At 50.6% G+C, this 16,956-nt stretch overlaps 1 protein-coding gene across 1 annotated transcript in view; it reads left to right on the top strand.

The window, feature by feature from the left end:
- The window catches only part of NTN1 (netrin 1), a 105,021-nt gene that overhangs the window by 21,854 nt on the left and 66,211 nt on the right, over positions 1–16,956 (top strand). The window lies entirely within an intron of this gene.

The following is a 16,956-nucleotide window of genomic DNA, read 5'->3' as shown; positions in this document are numbered from 1 at the left end:
CTGGACCATAGACTGGCCATACTGGTCAGAAGAAAAGACCTGTTGGTGCAGGATCCTGTTTCCAACCTGAGCAGCACCAGACTCCCTGAGAGGGAGTTTGAGTACGGGGCAATCATGTGGCAATAGCTGGCTGGTGTATTCTCTGTAATTTAAAGGTTTCTGAACCAAAGATGACATCCTTGTAAGTAGTTTCAGTAGCATATTAGTAGTAATAGTAGTTCAATGGCTTTTGCTTCCATGGATCACACATCTGGGACATTTTCAAGTTCTTTATATGAATTAACTGGTATGGGATAGGGGCTTACAAGTGGTTGGGACCATTTGGAGTCCAAAAACTTGGTCCTCATTTGTGTTGCAATTTGTGTACCATTTCATAAAGGTCAGAAGGCTCTAAGGTCCCCTAGACTCTCCATTTATGCTATGGCCCCTGCACATTATCTGCCTTAAGAGTGACTGCCCATGGGGCTGCACAGCAGAGACTGTATTAGTGGTTGTATGGGGGCGTGCAGGAAGGGCAGCAGCACTGGACCTCAGTTTAATGTCTTGCCACAAGGTCAGCTTTCCACCTTGTCTGATCTTCTCCCCAATAACCTCCTCTCAGAAACCATTTTTCTGCTCCATGAAGCTCTTCTTGCAGCGAGCACCAGGAAACCTTACCCATCCTCCCCACCATCTCAGTGCTGGGATAGGGAAAACTCATTTTCTCTGAAGTCCTCCTGGGGCAAGGCAAGACCTCCAGCCCCGCTCCTCAGCCTGGACAGTTGATGGGGTGGCTGGAGTGCCACAGCCAGCCATCCCCCCCGGGTGTCAGAGCAGTCCCTCTGGCCCATCCCAGTTGTTGCCTCAACATTTCCATCCAGGAGGAGAGCCTGCTAAATCTCTTTTTCTTCAAAAAGAGAGAGAAGCCAAGGAAGTCTGGAAGGGAGGGGAGACAAACACATCTGCACCTGGGAAATGTCATGTTTGGTTTTTCAACTCAAAATGGGCAGTGACAGCAGCTCCGTGGGGGTGTAAGTAGAGGGAGCAGTGCAGATTTATAGCTGTGGGTCATGCTCAAGCTGAGCCAAGTATTCTGCCTAGCATCAGTTTTATGAACAAGATGAAGTGCAGAACCTCAAATGCAGGCGGCCTATTAGAGGAAAAACACTGGGAGAGGAGGAACAGGGAGAAGCCATCCTGCTCCTCTCTCTGCTCTGGTCTGGGTCTCTCATTTCAAAGCTGGATTTGGACAGGTTGAGGATTGCAGTGACCAAGCATGACCAGGCCTTCCCAGGTCCTGGGTTTGGTGCCACGAGCCTGTAGAAGTCATGCACTGTAAGCCATGAGCAAAGCAGCTGGAGTCTGAAGAAAACAGGAGTCAAGAACTGCCCTCTTTCAAAACAAAATAAAATTCACAGCAATTCCCAACCCCGCAGGAGGGAGTAATGCTAGACCAAGAATTGAAACCTCTTAGACAACTTGAAATTCAACACCCTGTTGGGCATTGAAATTACCAGTTCAAGGAGATGCTGTAGAGATTGTCACAACACCACAGAACATAAGGACCCAAATGATGCCAGGGTTTCCCTTTCTGGCCAGATACCCAGACTGAATCTCTTGTAAATTCAGAACCTCATATAAAAGATTAAGCAAAATTACCGGAGGCTCCCAGTTCTCACTGAGATAAATGTGGTACAGACCTTTTTCATAGATGTGGGCGAGATTGTCACTTCATCACAGTCTTGTACTGAAAGCTGTGTTTCAGCTGGGCTTTGACATATAATTGATGAATGATGCAATGGTGTATTGTGACTGTAATGCCCCCAAATTGTCTTCTTTGGCAATGCCTTTTGAGGTACTTCTTCAAAGAAGTGCGGCAAATCCTGCCCTTTCCCATATGAAGCGGTGACCAGGAAAGTCTTTGCAAATATGGAGAAAGTGCCTCTGGCATTGAGGCTGATTCTTCTTCATCCTAAGTCTTTAAACTGAGGCAGGTGATTTTTTTTGATTGATACTTTTGCTGTGGCTCCATTAGACCTTGTGCAGTTGGTTTAGATGTTGTGGTGGGGAACTCTGCCTTTTGATTTGGTCCTGGAGTCCACTTTGGTGTTTAACAGTCAGTGAATCTATGCAAAAGGCCTCAGCAGATAGAAAGGACCAGACTTAGCAGGGTTAGGGCAGTGTGGCACACTGTCCGATTCTGTATTTCAGTAGCTGTTTCAGAAGTTTCTGCCAGAAGAGCAGTATCTTGGTGCTACCACCAGAGACGGCTCTAGTGCTCAAATGTTCACCCTGAAACAACTATGTAAGAAACAAATATCTTTGAAATGAGAAAAATTCTGCACGCTGAATACTTGTACAAAACACAGGATATGTAGGGTTTCCACAGAAAGCTGAAAGCACCCCCTAAATTATTAACAGCCAAAGCTTGGATGCTCATGTACCCCATGAGTGTGGTGTGGTCAGGAAGCTGCCAACAGTGTTTGACAGCTCCCAGTGCGGGGGGGTCTTTGTTTCCTCCAGTCACTGCTTGGGTATCTGTTTCTCCACTCTGCTAGCTGTATTCATTCTTGGTTTATGTTTGGTGAGGTTGGTTTGACATAATTTGTCTGTGAGAAATGGTGATTGTTTCTACTGGAGTCGGAGGAAAGCAGTGTTGGCAAGGGCAGGAGGAGGCAAACTCATCAGCATTGTTGCATGTCAGTCTGTAACAGGGTGACACGGCTGTGGTGTTTCCCACCCCTGCCCGGACAGCAGAGCCCCATGGCCACATCCCTCCAAGGGAAACAAATCCCAGCCCAGCTGAAAGCACCTCTAAGTGCAGTGTCTGTCAGCGCGTCTGTCAGCTCTGTCCATGCCGCAGATGCTGGGCAGAGGCCAGGAGCGACTCTGGTTTGTTAGCTCCCTCCCTCCCTCCCTCCCTCCCTCCCTCCCTTTATTTTGAGGGTCTCCTGCTTCCAGCACCTCTCTGTTCACAGGGTGTTTCCCCAGTCCTTCTCTTTACTGCTCTATGTCTCTTCGTGTGGCCTTGCTCCCGCAGGGCTCCACAGCTCCCTATAGGTACATATATATTCCTATAGATAGAGGCTTACCCCTATATCTTGGCCTTCCCAACTTCTCCCTATACCAGTTCTTCACGTGGCCAGTTTTGGATGCAAGAGCTGCCTGGGCTCTGCGTTCTGAACACCTGAGCGTGCAATAATGTCCAGGCTGGGCGTTGAAGCTGCCTTAGAGTGAATTTTTCTATAGGTGACCCATAACCCTGTGCCCTGGGCCCAGCTGAAGCTTCCCTGCAAAAGGTGGCTCATCTCTGGAAGGACAAAGCTGTGCTCTCCTCTGTGTGGTCTCATCACGGGAGTCACTCACAACTTCCCACATGCAGAAGTGGCATCTCACCATGTAAAGCTGTGGGAGGATCAATTTAGTTGTTTGCCATTAAGTGCTTGATACCCACACAATATGCTGGGCAAACGAAGGGCATAGTGAGTCAGTTGTTAATGAGTTAAAAATCCTACGAGCTTTGATGCAAAACAATATGAAAATGCTGTTATTTATTTATGGGCTTCTAAAGGCTTGTTCCATGCTGGATAAATCTGATGGGAGAGCTGATGGCAGTCTCTCCTCCGGAGTTAATTGAAGCATCCCCATTGATCACAGTGGGAGCAGGGCAGAGCCCCGAAGGGAAAATGTCAGTGCTGGGTTACCTGCGCAGCTCCCGCCATGCCAAGGATAAACAGAGCGACGTGTCTGAGCAGCGCCTGCTGTACAAACCGCAAAGGGCACAGCTCTCCAGGTGGCCCGTGGAGGTTTCCAAGCCAGCTGAGAGACTCGACAGAATGGTTTTATTTTCCGAGGAAGCCTTAGTCAGAGCTCAGTTCCCTCCAGCTTCAGTTTTAGCTTTTACTCTCCGTACCGCCGTGGCGCCTTGTCAGCACCGCTGACCTTCTGGCTCAGCGAGGCCGGCAAGGACCTTCATTCAGAGCCTGCCAAAGTGCTCTGGGGCCGGCCAAGCAAGGCGGCGATGCTTCTCCAGCCCAGCCAGGGTGGGTGGTGGTGCTCCTCCTGCCCAGCCGGGCAGGACAGCGATGATCCTCCAGCCAAGCTGAGGTGGGTGGCAATACCCCTCCAGCCTGTCCAAGGCAGGTGATGATGCTCCTGCAGCCTGGACAACACAGGGGGTGACGCTCTTCCAATGGCTATGGTGGAGGCTCAAGAGCAGCCACTTGTCATGCCCCTGCAGCAGGATTTGAACCTGATGTGGGTGGCGGGGTTTCACACCCCCTGGACCTGTTTGACAAAGCCTGACCTGTGCAGTGAATGGGGCAGGGACAGGCTGTGTGGCTGTTAAGCCTTCGAGCCATGTCCCCTACCAGCACCTGGAGTGGGACACGCGATGGGTGGATGCTGATGGGGCAGGATGGGAACGTGTGGGACTTCATGCAGGAGCTGGACGAACGAAGCCAGTAGGATCTTGATCCAAGTCAAACAGAAGGAGGTCATTCCTCCAGCACCGTGGGCAAGCTAGGGAGCTCCTCACCCTTGGTTGCAGTGGATGATAGAGGTTTTTATGGCCTCAGGGGGAGACTGTGGGGAAAAAGGGGTTAGTTTAGATGCTCTATTGACATCTATAGCTAGCCTGAGTCTCTCATTGTGTTTGTGCTGTTAGGAGAAAATTGAGCATTGTCCGCACACCTTGAGATTGGGGAAGGGGCCGGCCAGTTCAGCCTTGTTCCTCAGGAGCAAAGTCCAAAGAGGACTGTTAAGCAGAGGAAAACCATGTCAAAGGGGGGATATAATGGCAGATTACAGGGAGTTCCTGGGGTGGCATTGAGCTGACCAGCCCTGGTCAGCTCAGGCATTAGCATGCATTGTGCTGGCCATTCCCCCCAACCTCTGCCTCACAGGAAAACCTGAGCTGCCCCTTCCCCATAACCCCACCATTTGTGCTGGCATGGAGTCAATTGACAGGTTGCCCTTTTATTCACATGATCAGCTCCCCAGGAATGTTTCTGTAAGCATTTTGATCCCACAGCATGTCAATGGTGGCCCGGAAAGGGATGGACCCTGCCCCAGGGTGCCTGAGGTCTGGGAGAGCTGAAGGTCTATTCAGCTGAAGAATACCCCAAGCCAGCAGGTGGGACACGGGAACCCTTAATCCCAAATCATTTTTCTTTCTGGCATCCTTTTTTTGTTTTGAATTATTATTATTATGGCCAGCAGTGAGGCGTGGGCTCACTGCCTGGGAGAGCGATATTATTCGCCTCCTTTTGTGCATGGTACCATGTTTGAATTGAGAAACAAAGCTGAGCAGCTTGTGCGTCCTGTTGGAAGCCTTCCTATCCCGCTGGGGATCCGGGACCTTTTCATCTTAGCCCATACACTCCATAGGCTTCTGCTTCTTCCCATCTTTAAGTCTTTAGTAAATATCATAAAAGAGAAAATAAAGGCAATCCCCAGGGCTCAGGAGTCTTACCTTCCCTACATTAAAAAGAGGAGAAAAAGAGAAAGCAGACATTTAGCCTTATTTTATCATTTTTCATGCAGAGATTGCAGACAGTAAATAGCATTTAGCCCCATTTTGCAGGCTGGAGGCACTTTGGAACAAGGTCTCTTTTACTCTTTGTGTATGTGCCCAAATTTTGGGGCGATTCAGACCCTGATCCAGGCTCCTGTGCCTGCAGCAGAAGTCATCAGATGCAGCTGTGAGAAGGAAAGCAAAGAACTGCCAGGCAAATATCAGCTTGGGTTCCCCCAGCCCAGCGATGCCAAGGCTGCAGGCAGGGTGGACAGGGAAAGGGGGTGCTCAGACCACCTGGAAACCAGCTGGAGACAATTCAGCTTTAAACCAGGCACCCTAAAACCAACCCACCCATTAGTGAAATGACAGCAGGCAAAGCAGGGGAGGTTGTGTCCTGGTGCTGGTGGGAAGGAAGTTACATTGCTGCTAATAAAGGAGCTGTTTGAAAACATTCAACTTCTTTTAATTTACTGTTTCAAATTGGATGTGAATGTTTGGAGGAATCTCTTCCCTTTCCATGAAGTTTTTGATTATCTGATGGAAGGCAATTCAAAACAGGACAGAAATATTTCCCTTTTTTTGTTTTAAATCCAAACTTTTGGCTTGGCTTGGCTTTCAAAACCCCAAATGAAACCATTTCAATCTGAAATAAACCCAGAAATGTTTCTACTACATTTAGATGTTTTTCATTGGAAAAATGAAAATGCTTCCTCCAAGAGTCTCCAACAAAAGGGTCACCCCTGTGATTTCTGTCTGAAGCACATATACTGTGTAATCAGTTTTAGGTTTGACACCCAGGCAGGTTGGCAAAAGCCATAACTCAACTTCCCAGCTCTGGTTGTATGCTCTGACAACAACTGCAGTTGCACAACTCCTTGTTATTTCCTATGCAGAGGAACTTCATGGCAGTAGGTTTCTCGGCACAGATATTGGGGATGGCACTTCTTTGTATGAATAACGATGTTCACATGTGGTTGTTGTTCATTCTTTACTCTTTAATACTTCCTTTCTTTCAAAGACATTTCCAGGCCAGGTTTTCAGTTACATTCATCGGAGATAGAGGAAGAGTCTGTCTGCAGAGCAGTTATTGTCCCTGGTTCTGCTGTGCCTGGAGAGTGGTGGAGGTGCTGGGTGGCTCAAGGTGGGTCAAGGGACCTTTTGAGGGACCCTCACCCACAGTGCCATGTCCCCTCTACAGAGACGCACCACCTAAGGGATATTCATCTCCTCTCCAGCAATGTCAACAGGCTGGGGACTGGTCCCCAGCTCCAGGACAGCCTACTGCAGGAGATGTGGGGGAGGTTAGGGATAGGGTAACTGGCAAAGAGAGCTCTCCTGCCGGCACTGGGGCAGGCGGAGAGACACGGCAGCTGACGGAGGTCACGATCTCACACCTCACCAATATCCAAGCCTTGAAGTAAGCACACAGGGTACAACCCAGAAGCCAAAATTTGTCCATGAAAATAGCTGTATAATTAAGAGCTCACAGAAAAATAGTCCATTCCCAAGAAACCCCTGAGGAGCAGAAGGGCTTAAACTCCTCATGACTCGTATTTTCAGTACCTCATTCAGCTGGCATGAGCCCAGATCTCCACTGGTGCAAATACAACTGGAAAAGAAATGGGTTTACTGCCCTGATTGCTTAGAAAAGTTGCAGGAGAACACATCTTGGTCTGTAAGAGCACAGGAGGAAATCAGTGCTTGCTCTCTCCTGTTATCTGGCTCTTGCTACTGTGAGGGACAGACACCGTTAGCAGCACTGTCCTGCAGGAGATCTGCAATGCGCGGTATTGCTAATAACAAAAGCTATGATTGCTTTAACTTAAAAAGTTTGCCTGGTATCGTTGGGTTGGTTTAAAGCTTTTCACTTGGGGTGTGTGGGCGAGGGTTCGTGTGTGAGTGTTTACCAGTCCAGCAAGGAATGTAGCTTGAATGGTTTCTCTGAAGGTTTGGATACAGCTCACTAGAGCTCTGCAGGTTCCCCGAGGACTCTAATAATTGGTACATTTGGTTTGCTTTTCCTCATTATTTCTAAGTTTTCCAGCTCTAACGCCAAAGGAGCCTGTATTCTATGTAATTATTACTCAAAACTTTGAAAACATTAAGTAGGAAAAATAGGCCATTAAACAACTAAGAAGCAAAGTAACAAGTGTGAATTATGGCTCTGCCCTGTGGTTTGACTGTGATGGGTTTGTTCCACCCATGGAGAGATCTTGGAGAAGGGTAGGTTGAGTGGGTTGTTTTGCTTAATCTCTCTGCTGTCAGAGTTGCAGTCCCTGGAGAACGCAGATCTATAGAGAAATGTGCCTACCCTTTGAAACGCAGCGCACATGCCCAGCTTCCAGCAAAGAACTTTTGTTCTGCTCTGATTTATACAGTTCTCCAGGGCAAAGAGAAGTGGCTGTCATGGTTGCAAGGATTACTCGCTACTAGAGGGAAGGGTGGACTGTGCAAGAATAATTTGTTCTCTTGACTGGGCATGGAAATCCCACTCCCCCTTCCCCAGTCTCCATCCTGCTGCTCCCCGTCCCTCACCCACAAGGGAATGCTGGCCCCCAAGGTCCTGCATGCTGCCCTGAGGCTGGCCAGAGCCGGCTCTGCTCCCTGCTGTCCGGGGGGTGGGAAATGCCTGACACAGGGTGATCCCCTTCCCCTCGCACTGAATGATAACCTAGGGACATCCCTGCCCCATGCTCAGGGCTGAAAGGGGGATATCGGGTCCGAGCATCTCACCCAGAGTGGTGCAGAATGGCTATTGCAGACAGCAGCTCATTGCACCCCTGAGACACCTGCCCAGGGGTGAGGTGCAGCACCCTGGAGGTGGCTGCTCCTCCCCTGCGACTCTGAAAGGGAATTTGGTGGAATGTGGTGAAATCTAGCTCAGACGTAACCCACATGGCTACCAAAACACAGACAGTAAGGCATGGGGGCTTTCACCATGTCCACAGTTTTCTTATCCACTAATGCATTTAGTTCAAGTTCTCCATGATGAGCATCTTCTAAATATACACAGTGCTTAGCACAGTGTGGCCCAGCTTGGGCTGAGGTTTCTAAGAGCTACTTCAATGCAAGGAAAGCCTGTGGGCCTGCTCCTGGTGTAGGGATGTCCCAGGGCGCTCCTGGAGGACCTGAGCCCTTCTGGCCACGGTGGTGGGTCCGTGCCCACCCCATAGAGCATGAAAGCCTCAGAGGGCTCAGTTTATCTGTCCAAGGGTCACTTGCCAACAACGGTAACTCGTTCATTCCAACGAAGGACATGACTTCACGTATCTGCTCCCAGGATTTTTCTGCTTGTTTGTTTTGTTTTCATCATCCGAGGAGGACAGGGAGGGTGGTGCCTCCACATGCACAGGGCCAGTCACCTCTGAACCCCAGCACCAGAAGCCCTTTTCATGCTCTATAAATTTTATTGGAAAATCTGTTTCGCTTGGGGGGGTTTATTTTTTTCTCCCCCAGTAACGCACCATGAAAAGGCTCATTAAAAAGTGAGCTCCTCGTTCTGATTAATCCTTCCAAGCAGGCCAAGGTGACACATGCTAATGACATTTGCAGCCGGGCTTGTCCCCTGAGACGCCTGCTGCTATTGCAGGCCGAGTACTGCCGAAGGAGACAGCGTGTTGGACGTCGGAAAGGTTGCTCTTGGCTGCAGCATTCATTTGTAGTGGAGAAATGCCTGCGGGAGCCAGGCAATTTCTGTCTCTCCAGCAGGCCTAGGAGACTTTGTTCTCCAGATGCATCTCGCTGACTGTCCTCCTGCGGACATAGACTGTTCACGGCCTCCAGAAGGGCTTGGGAAGACGAGGAATGGACATCCCTGGCGTCTGCAGAGATCCCTGCGGCACGTACCGAGCTGCTGACTGAGGACTTCTCCAAGGCACCAGAGCGCCTGTCTACACCAGGTTGTTTTGTTAACCTCAGACTGCTGCTTGGGCCCTGCCAAAGCTCTGATGTTCTTGGAAGACGCCAGGCTAACGAGACGCCTTTCCAAAACAACAGCTGACTTAATGAAGCAGCCGGCCATTGGCTTAGCAAGCACTGATCCCCAGCAAACGGGAGTGAGGTGGATCTCCTTGGATCTCATGACATTCCCTCTCCCCATCACTGCCTGGGTTTGGCGATAGGGAGGTCTACCTTCACCCCAAACCCTTCTCCACTACTTTCCTTACAAGCTAAACATGACTTCTTGTGAAGGTCCTGGTATGCAGGTCCAGTTTAAGTGTGGTGAGAACCCAGACTTGAAAATTTATTCTGCCCCTTCCTGTTGGAAACCAAGATCCCTGTCCAGCTGGAGAAAGGAACAACCAGGGATGTTCCCAGACTGGGTCATGGACATGCCTGGGGCCACCCAAGGTGTGCCAGATGGAGGGCAAACCCTGTTCAGGAGATGCCAAGCAGCCTGAGGTGTGCTGACATTTCTCCACTTGGACCCAGCTCCATAGTGACACAAGGCAGAAAACCATCAGAAGAAAGCTCTCATCCTGCCAGCTTCCCCTGCCCTTAGCAAACATGCAGTCCTTAATGCACAGAGTGTTTCATGTAAGCTTTGACATGTACCAGCGAGATGTACCCGGCACTGACTCTCAATGGCTTTGCTTTTCTCAGAGGGTCCTGGCCATTGTGGCCAAGAAACATAAGGGCTCTGTAATGCTTTGTTGGGCCAGGAATAAAGTGAATTTGTTGAAAGAAGGTTACCATGTTATATAAGTAAGAAAAGAGGAGTTGTATTTAAACTGGCACAGGGGAGTTGTTTTCACTTAAACAGAGCTATGCACAGAACATAGCTCATGGCTTCTTCTTCGGTGAGGTCTTGTTCATTTTGGCCTGAGCAGCTCCGGGTCAGGGAGGCAAAGCTGCAGTCCATCCATGGGGGAGGCAGTAGAAGGGGAGAGATGCAAAGGGCAGGACAGAGCAGTCCATGTGGCTGGAGCCGGGAACTCGTCTGGCGTGAGCAGACACAGCCCCTTGCCGGCTCCTTAGCTGCTAATGCGGGGTCCAGCTGGGGCTGATGCAGGGCAGTCCCAGCCAGCATTGAGTCCAGTGGCTGCCCTGAGCTTCTCCCTCCCGATCCCAGTCACTCCCAGCTTGGTAGCTCAAAGGATCCCTTGCAGATGAGCCAAGATGGAGCATTCCCAGTACACTGCCCTGGTGTGAGTTTGAGGTGAATTCAGGCTCCAGCACAGAGAGGATGCTCTGAAGCCAATTTTACTACATCAGGGCTTTCACCAGTTGAAGGTGTTTGAAATCAGTAGGGGCTGGACATGGAGGTGGCGGAGCATCCCCTTGGCTGCTCAGCACAGTGAGTCCTCGTGAGCACGGTCAGGTGAGCAGGCATGAGGGCTGCTGCTGCAGCCAGGGAGGCCACATCGCCCAGCATTGTGGTCAGCAGGCAGGGATTGCCCCTAAAACAGAGATGTGCTAGAAGGGTGCGTATAGCTCTTTTCTGGCTCCACATTGAGTAGTTTCTATACAAGCAGGGCAGCTGAATGCAGCAGGGGCTGGATTTGGTGGGTATGCAGTCACCTCCCTACTCAGCATTACCTTTCTATGAGGCAGCCGATGTGCAGCTGGGGCTCAGCTCTGACTGTTCTGCCTCTGCATCCCCTGTCCACATCAGGAGCAGTGCAGCTTCTCAGCCTCAGGACAGCAGTCTCGTCTGCCAAGAGGCCTTCGGTCATGTTGGGGGTCTTGGGAGGGTGCAGAGCAGCAGATCCACAAACCAGATCATCCAGCAAAAGATTATTGAGAGTTTGCTGTCTAAAATCTTTGTAGAAAACCTGAACTAAAGAAACAAGGCTTAAATGTGATGCTTGGCATATTGCGCTCTCTGCCAAGCGAACTATTTCAAAAGGCTCACCTTAAAATTGCAAAAAGACACACTGTCTCAGCAGGTCAGTTGAGCTCAGAGCCATGCGTCAACATCTTTTAGATGAAGCCTACAAGGTGTCTCCCATTTATAGCCGCAGAGATGTGCTACTGTCCCAAAGGGAGCGTTTATAGTTAAATGGGCAATGTAACTAAGGCTGGAGAAAAAAAATCAGATTGAACTTTGCCAAAAGAAGTGGTGAAAGGCACTGGTTGTGGGAGGGAGTAGGACAGGAGACCTTTTTTCTTCATGTAGTTGAAAAAGGGTGGCAAGAGCACGAGCGGCTTTGCAGACGAACCCCCCAGGGCCATGGAGGGGTCTGGTGGACCTTTCCTACCTCTTCCTTTGGGGTCCTGGCACAGTGAGCTGTGAGATCCTTGCCTGCTTTATCTTGGGTGGCTGAACCAGCCTGTGTTAAAAGGAGATGAACATAATACAATAGAGTTCGACTTTGTTTCTGTGCTGTGTGGTTCATTCAGAGGGATTACAGGCGCTTTTCAGCCTGTTACCACCTGGAGAGGCAAATACAAGGGAACGCTGGTTGAAATAGGCTACCCACCGAGCAGCCTTAGTTCTGCCAGAGCCAAAGTTGCAGAAGGTTAAAAATGATCCGGGCAGGATCCAGACTGAACAATCGCCCAGAGCAGGGGGACGTGTTGGGCGCGCAGGGACGCCAGCCAGCACTGCCCGGGTTTGTTAGCAAAGGGTTTGGAGTCGTTGGCTGCAGACAGTCAAGGGGGCAGCTTGCTGCGGTGAGGCCCTGAGTGAGATGCAGGCATGAAACCGAGCTTAAGATGTCTTTAAAAGAAACTATCTCTTGCACTTTTTAAGGAAAAGAGAGTTGCATGAGGAGTAAGGTTGAAGATTGATGGGGCTGAGTTAAAGACCTGTATGGTTGGTCTGTTTCCTGCTGTGGGTATTACGGTTGAAGGGGTAAATGCATCAGGGTGTAGGGCCAGGTGTTCAGACCTTGTCTCTTCTCCATGCTGATACGTCCCAGATGCAGTGTCTCTGTGTCCTACAAGACAGGATGGAGTCACCCCGAGCGCCTTGGGGTGGGGGGAGCAGGCAGTGCTCCTCCATTCCCTGTGTTGCTGGAGCCGACGGAGAGCATCCCAAAGGCCCATCGCAGGGTGGAAACTTGAAACCCCCTCTGACATAGACCAGCTGATCATCTCAGACCCATGGCCGTTCTCCTCACCTCCAGCCATTCTGAAAGCAATGTTTTTTTCATCCAGGTGAAGTCCCTGAGCTTCAGTTCAATAATGTTTATTTGGGGCTGTTTTGCCTGGTTTTTCAGTTTATTAAAAATGTGAGCTGAGTGTCAGTGAATACAAAGATTCTTTTCATGGCTTTATTGCTGATGAAGCCTCACTAGAAGCCTGCATTCTATGTCTTTAGGGTGATACACTTGCAAAGTCCTTGCAGCCGGGCACAAATGAGACAAGAAGCAGGGCAAGCAACACCCCCTACCCCCCGGGCTGATGCTCTTTAGTCCACAATCCCTTCAAAGGGCTCCCAAACAAAATGTCCTGTTTGGGGCAACATCTATTGCTTCAGTCTCATCTTGAGCAGGGGATGATGGAGGGCAGACGCCTGCTTGTAGTGGAGGGGGCTTGTGCTCCTCTCTTTAGCCAGGGCTGCACAGGCTGTGGTTTCACAGTCCCGGGGGCAATTCTGCTCACGGGCTGCTGGCCACAGCCACACAGTGAACAAATCCAGGACTGGAACCGGTGATAAATGACCCAGCAGAAGTTTAAAAAAAAAGAGACCAAAGTCTTGTTTCTCAGCTGGGATGCTCTCCATACAGCTGTCCAAACACAGAGGAAAGGACCTGCCTGTGTCCGTGCTGCTCCATCACCCAGGAGGTCATCAGGGGCACGGGCAGGACTTCTGCCCAGTCTCCAGCGTGCCATGGAGGTGCCCCATCCCCAGAACACTCTGAGTAGTCCAGCCCCTCTGCCTACACTGCCAGCACCGCACTGCACCCACAGCGGTCTGGTCCATCTGCAGGAGCAGCTCCTGGGATGAGCTGTGTGGCTGCAGAGGACTGCTGTGTGCCATCAATCTTAATCCAGGGAAGATTGTGCCCCAGAGACCAGCAGTTTGGAAGCCTGCCCAAGCAGCAGCCAGCAGTGAGTAGCTGTGCTACAGCACTCCCAGCCACCCACCACTGGTGCCCGGACAGAAACATCCCCATCCCATCCTTGGGGAGGGGCTCTGAGGTTGCATTTGAAACATCATGGGAAAACCTTAATTTTTATGTTTCCCCTTTGCTGGCAAACACAGCTGAAAGGACCTCGTGTGTGCTGCCAGCTCCAGCGCTGCTCGCCCTACGTGTCGGTCAGTCGGGAAGCGTCCTGGGAAGGGCTGGACGTCTGACGAGACTGAGCCGTACCCAGAGCCCAGCTGCTGGCACCAGCTCAATTCTCACCCACAGACGCCTCAGTGTGAGGCTGCAGTAGATACTCTGATTTCAGATTACAAGTGTCAGTTTAGTTTAGCTTGTTAACAAAAGCAATAAATAAATCCCTCTCACTTGCACTCCCCGAAATAGTGCAGCTGGAACAAATCTGCTTTGCTGCTTTCAAAGGGACAAGGGTTTTCTCCCTCTGGGGCAACGTGCTTGGCCATAGGTGAAGAAGACTTGAGCCCCTGGTGGGGAACATCAGAGAGCTTTAGGATGATTGTTCAAGCCTGGTTTTAAAAGAAGCAATGTTTGTCCTGGTGAAGATAAGTTTGTTGGACGTTCCCAGGTCTTTCAGGTGAAAACACATCTGTTTTCCAAGTGGAGTCAGAAACCATCCCACTGTTGACTGCCAGAACCTCAGTCCAACACCCTGCATGGCAGACAGAAAATTCTAAGGGCCAAATTCAAGCCCATAAGAACTTAAAAGAGCTTCAACAACTAACGCAGGGCTGAGAGCCATGTCCCCTTTGCCTCTCAGCTTCTCCTTGCTGTACCACCCTTGCTAGACTGGCATTTGCTCTTGACCACTCCTGCTCCTCTGGGTCTGACAGAAAGGTGATTTGGTGAGTGTCATGGGTTCGTTTTCCTCATCTCAACCCCAGAGTCCCTGTTTTTGCGGTTTTCAAAGACATTGTTTCCTAATGTAGGAACATCCCTTTAGGCCCTGAGCGTTCCCTGACATCAGCGCGAGCGCGGCGCAGCCCGTCAGTTTACAAACATCTGGGTTCCTAGGAAATGCCGCGTATTCCTGCCGGTACTCTGCTGTCTGTTAACGCTTATAAAATTATGTTTATTTCCTGCCGTGGGGATCAGGCTTCAGCTCAGGGTTATTTCCAGGGCTGCGGCGAGCTTTGTGCCAGAGATACAAACCATGGCAAAAAAGTACTTAAAAGCCTTGTGTTCAGCAATGGGCAAACCACAGACACTTCAGAGGTTTTGCTTGGGAAACTGGTCGCCCGAAGGCAGGCAAGAGAATTGATGTGCACAGGAGCCCCTGAGCTGCTCTGGGGCTGGGTGCAGTGTGGGGACGGTCATCCTGCTCGGCTCCGAGACTGTGGCCGGTGACGTGGTACCTGGCCCATGTGGGACAGTGGCACCCATCACCCCTGGGGACATGGCTGGGCTTCCCCATGGAGATGGCTGGTGGTCCGCACAGCAGATGGCCCAGAAACCCAGCCAAAAAAACTTCTGTGGGAGGGATTTTGCACATCAACCCCTGCTGCAGTCAGGCTTTTGGAGCTAATATGTATCTGGGTCTCCCCGAGACGTCCAGGTTTTCTCTGGAGCAAGCAAAGGCAGAGGCAGGGTGTTGCTTCAGGCCACTCTGGCTCATCTGGCTGGGGTGGAAAGGGTGGGTTTTGGGCAGTCGCCTCTGTTCTGGAGGGATCTACCATCCCAGGGCGTAGCTGTGTGGCCCTGCACGCCTTGTGGGGGGAGCTGAGAGTGGGCGAGCGCCTGCGGCTCGGGCCAAGCTGGGAACTGCGAAAGCTTTTCTGTCCGGAGGTGGGCTTGAGCTCAAGCTTGTTTCCTTTTTCTTGCCAAAGCATCTGCTGTCTTGCACATTTCCCTTCCCCCCTTCCCTCCAGGATTTCAGGCCATAGAAATGTTTTATCTGATCCCCCACCTCAAAAATCCCTTTAGTTTGATCATCTGTGGCTTGATTTCCCTTCTCTGGTTGCCTTGAGGTGACCTTGGCTTTGTGGTGCCCTTTCACAGCGGAAAACCAAAATGCTGCATTTCAGAAATGCCCAGATGGGTATTTCCAATGACCTAACAGGAAAATCAGCATTTCTTTACAGCTCAATCACCATGACTTTGTGAGCAGCTCCAGCTGGTCCCAAGCTGCTTTAATCAATCGATAATTTGTTTGGCTGGAAAATGCCCCTGGCTGTGTTGGGATCCCGCAGTCTCAGGGCTGGTGGGTCTGGGTCCTGTGACGATCACTGTGGTCCAGCCGTGCAGGACTGCAAATTTGAAAATTGGGCTGTAACAACTGTGAATGTGTGATGCCCAGTGAGGAGCCTGTTAACCAGGAGCACTCGCAAGGCTGCTGGGGCTGAGCAAGTCTGGCTGCTTCAGGGGCATGGCAGATACTTTACCTAGCCAAGGGCAGGACTAGACGTGCCACCACGGGAAGTGGCTGTGAGATGCATCATCTCACACATCCCCAGCTGGCCACATCACTTATTCATGGTGCTTTCTGTTGAAGTCAGGGATGGAAATGGATGACAACCCCAAAATGCTCACTTCTAGCTGCACTAGTACATATAAACTTCTGTCACCGTGTAGCCTTGGGCTGCAGGTGGCACAGCGTGCTGCATTTTGGGGGACATGTCCACTCTCGAGGGTGGAACTGGAGGTCTTCAGGCTCCCCTTCCCCCTGTCACTCTATCATAAACCCTCTTTGAGCTGCATGGCTCATCAGCAAGATATCTGGAAGGCCTCGCCTCCTGCTCACACCACGTACAGCTGGCTCGGGCCATGAGGAGCCCATTGCCCACACCAGAAACGCTCCTCAGCCCAAAACACTCACAGGGGCTTCAGGACAAAGGACAAGCAGGGATGTCATGGATGGAGAGTCTGGGGAAAAAGGGAGCAGCTGAAGTTTGAAACACCAGAGAAATCACTGGCACAGCAGCACCATGGACCCAGCACTTGGGGTCTGCTCCCGAGGCACTCAACATCTTCAGCCCCCAGCGAAGCCAAGGCAGTTTCCATCTGCCAGGATCAGGCGTTTCACTGACTATGTATTGTTATGGAAAGCCTCTTGCCGGGCCCTGTGAAGTCATTCAGACTTGTTTTGTGGCCATGCTGGAATGCACTAACCAGGAGTTGTTTTGAGGTCAGAAAGGAATAAGTCTTTTGCAGACAATTGATGTTGTTATAAAAACATCCACGAGAGAGGAGGGGGGAGGGAGGTCCTCTTTCCTGTTTGGGAAATAGTTTCTCACTGCATCCATCAAGCAAAAGAATCCTGTATGAAAAATTAATTTTAAAAAAAGTTTCTGGGGCACACGCGCCTGAAAATGAACCACAGCAGGATCAGAGGTTTGGCTCAGAGCAAAGTCCAAGACTCAAAAGTAGAGGTCAGATTAAAATACAGGCCTCCTCGCTCCCAGCCGGTTG

The sequence above is a fragment of the Strix uralensis genome, chromosome 19 (genome assembly GCF_047716275.1).
Source record: "Strix uralensis isolate ZFMK-TIS-50842 chromosome 19, bStrUra1, whole genome shotgun sequence".
NCBI classification, from domain to species: Eukaryota; Metazoa; Chordata; class Aves; order Strigiformes; family Strigidae; genus Strix; species Strix uralensis.
This window is presented reverse-complemented; position numbering and strand designations above follow the sequence as displayed.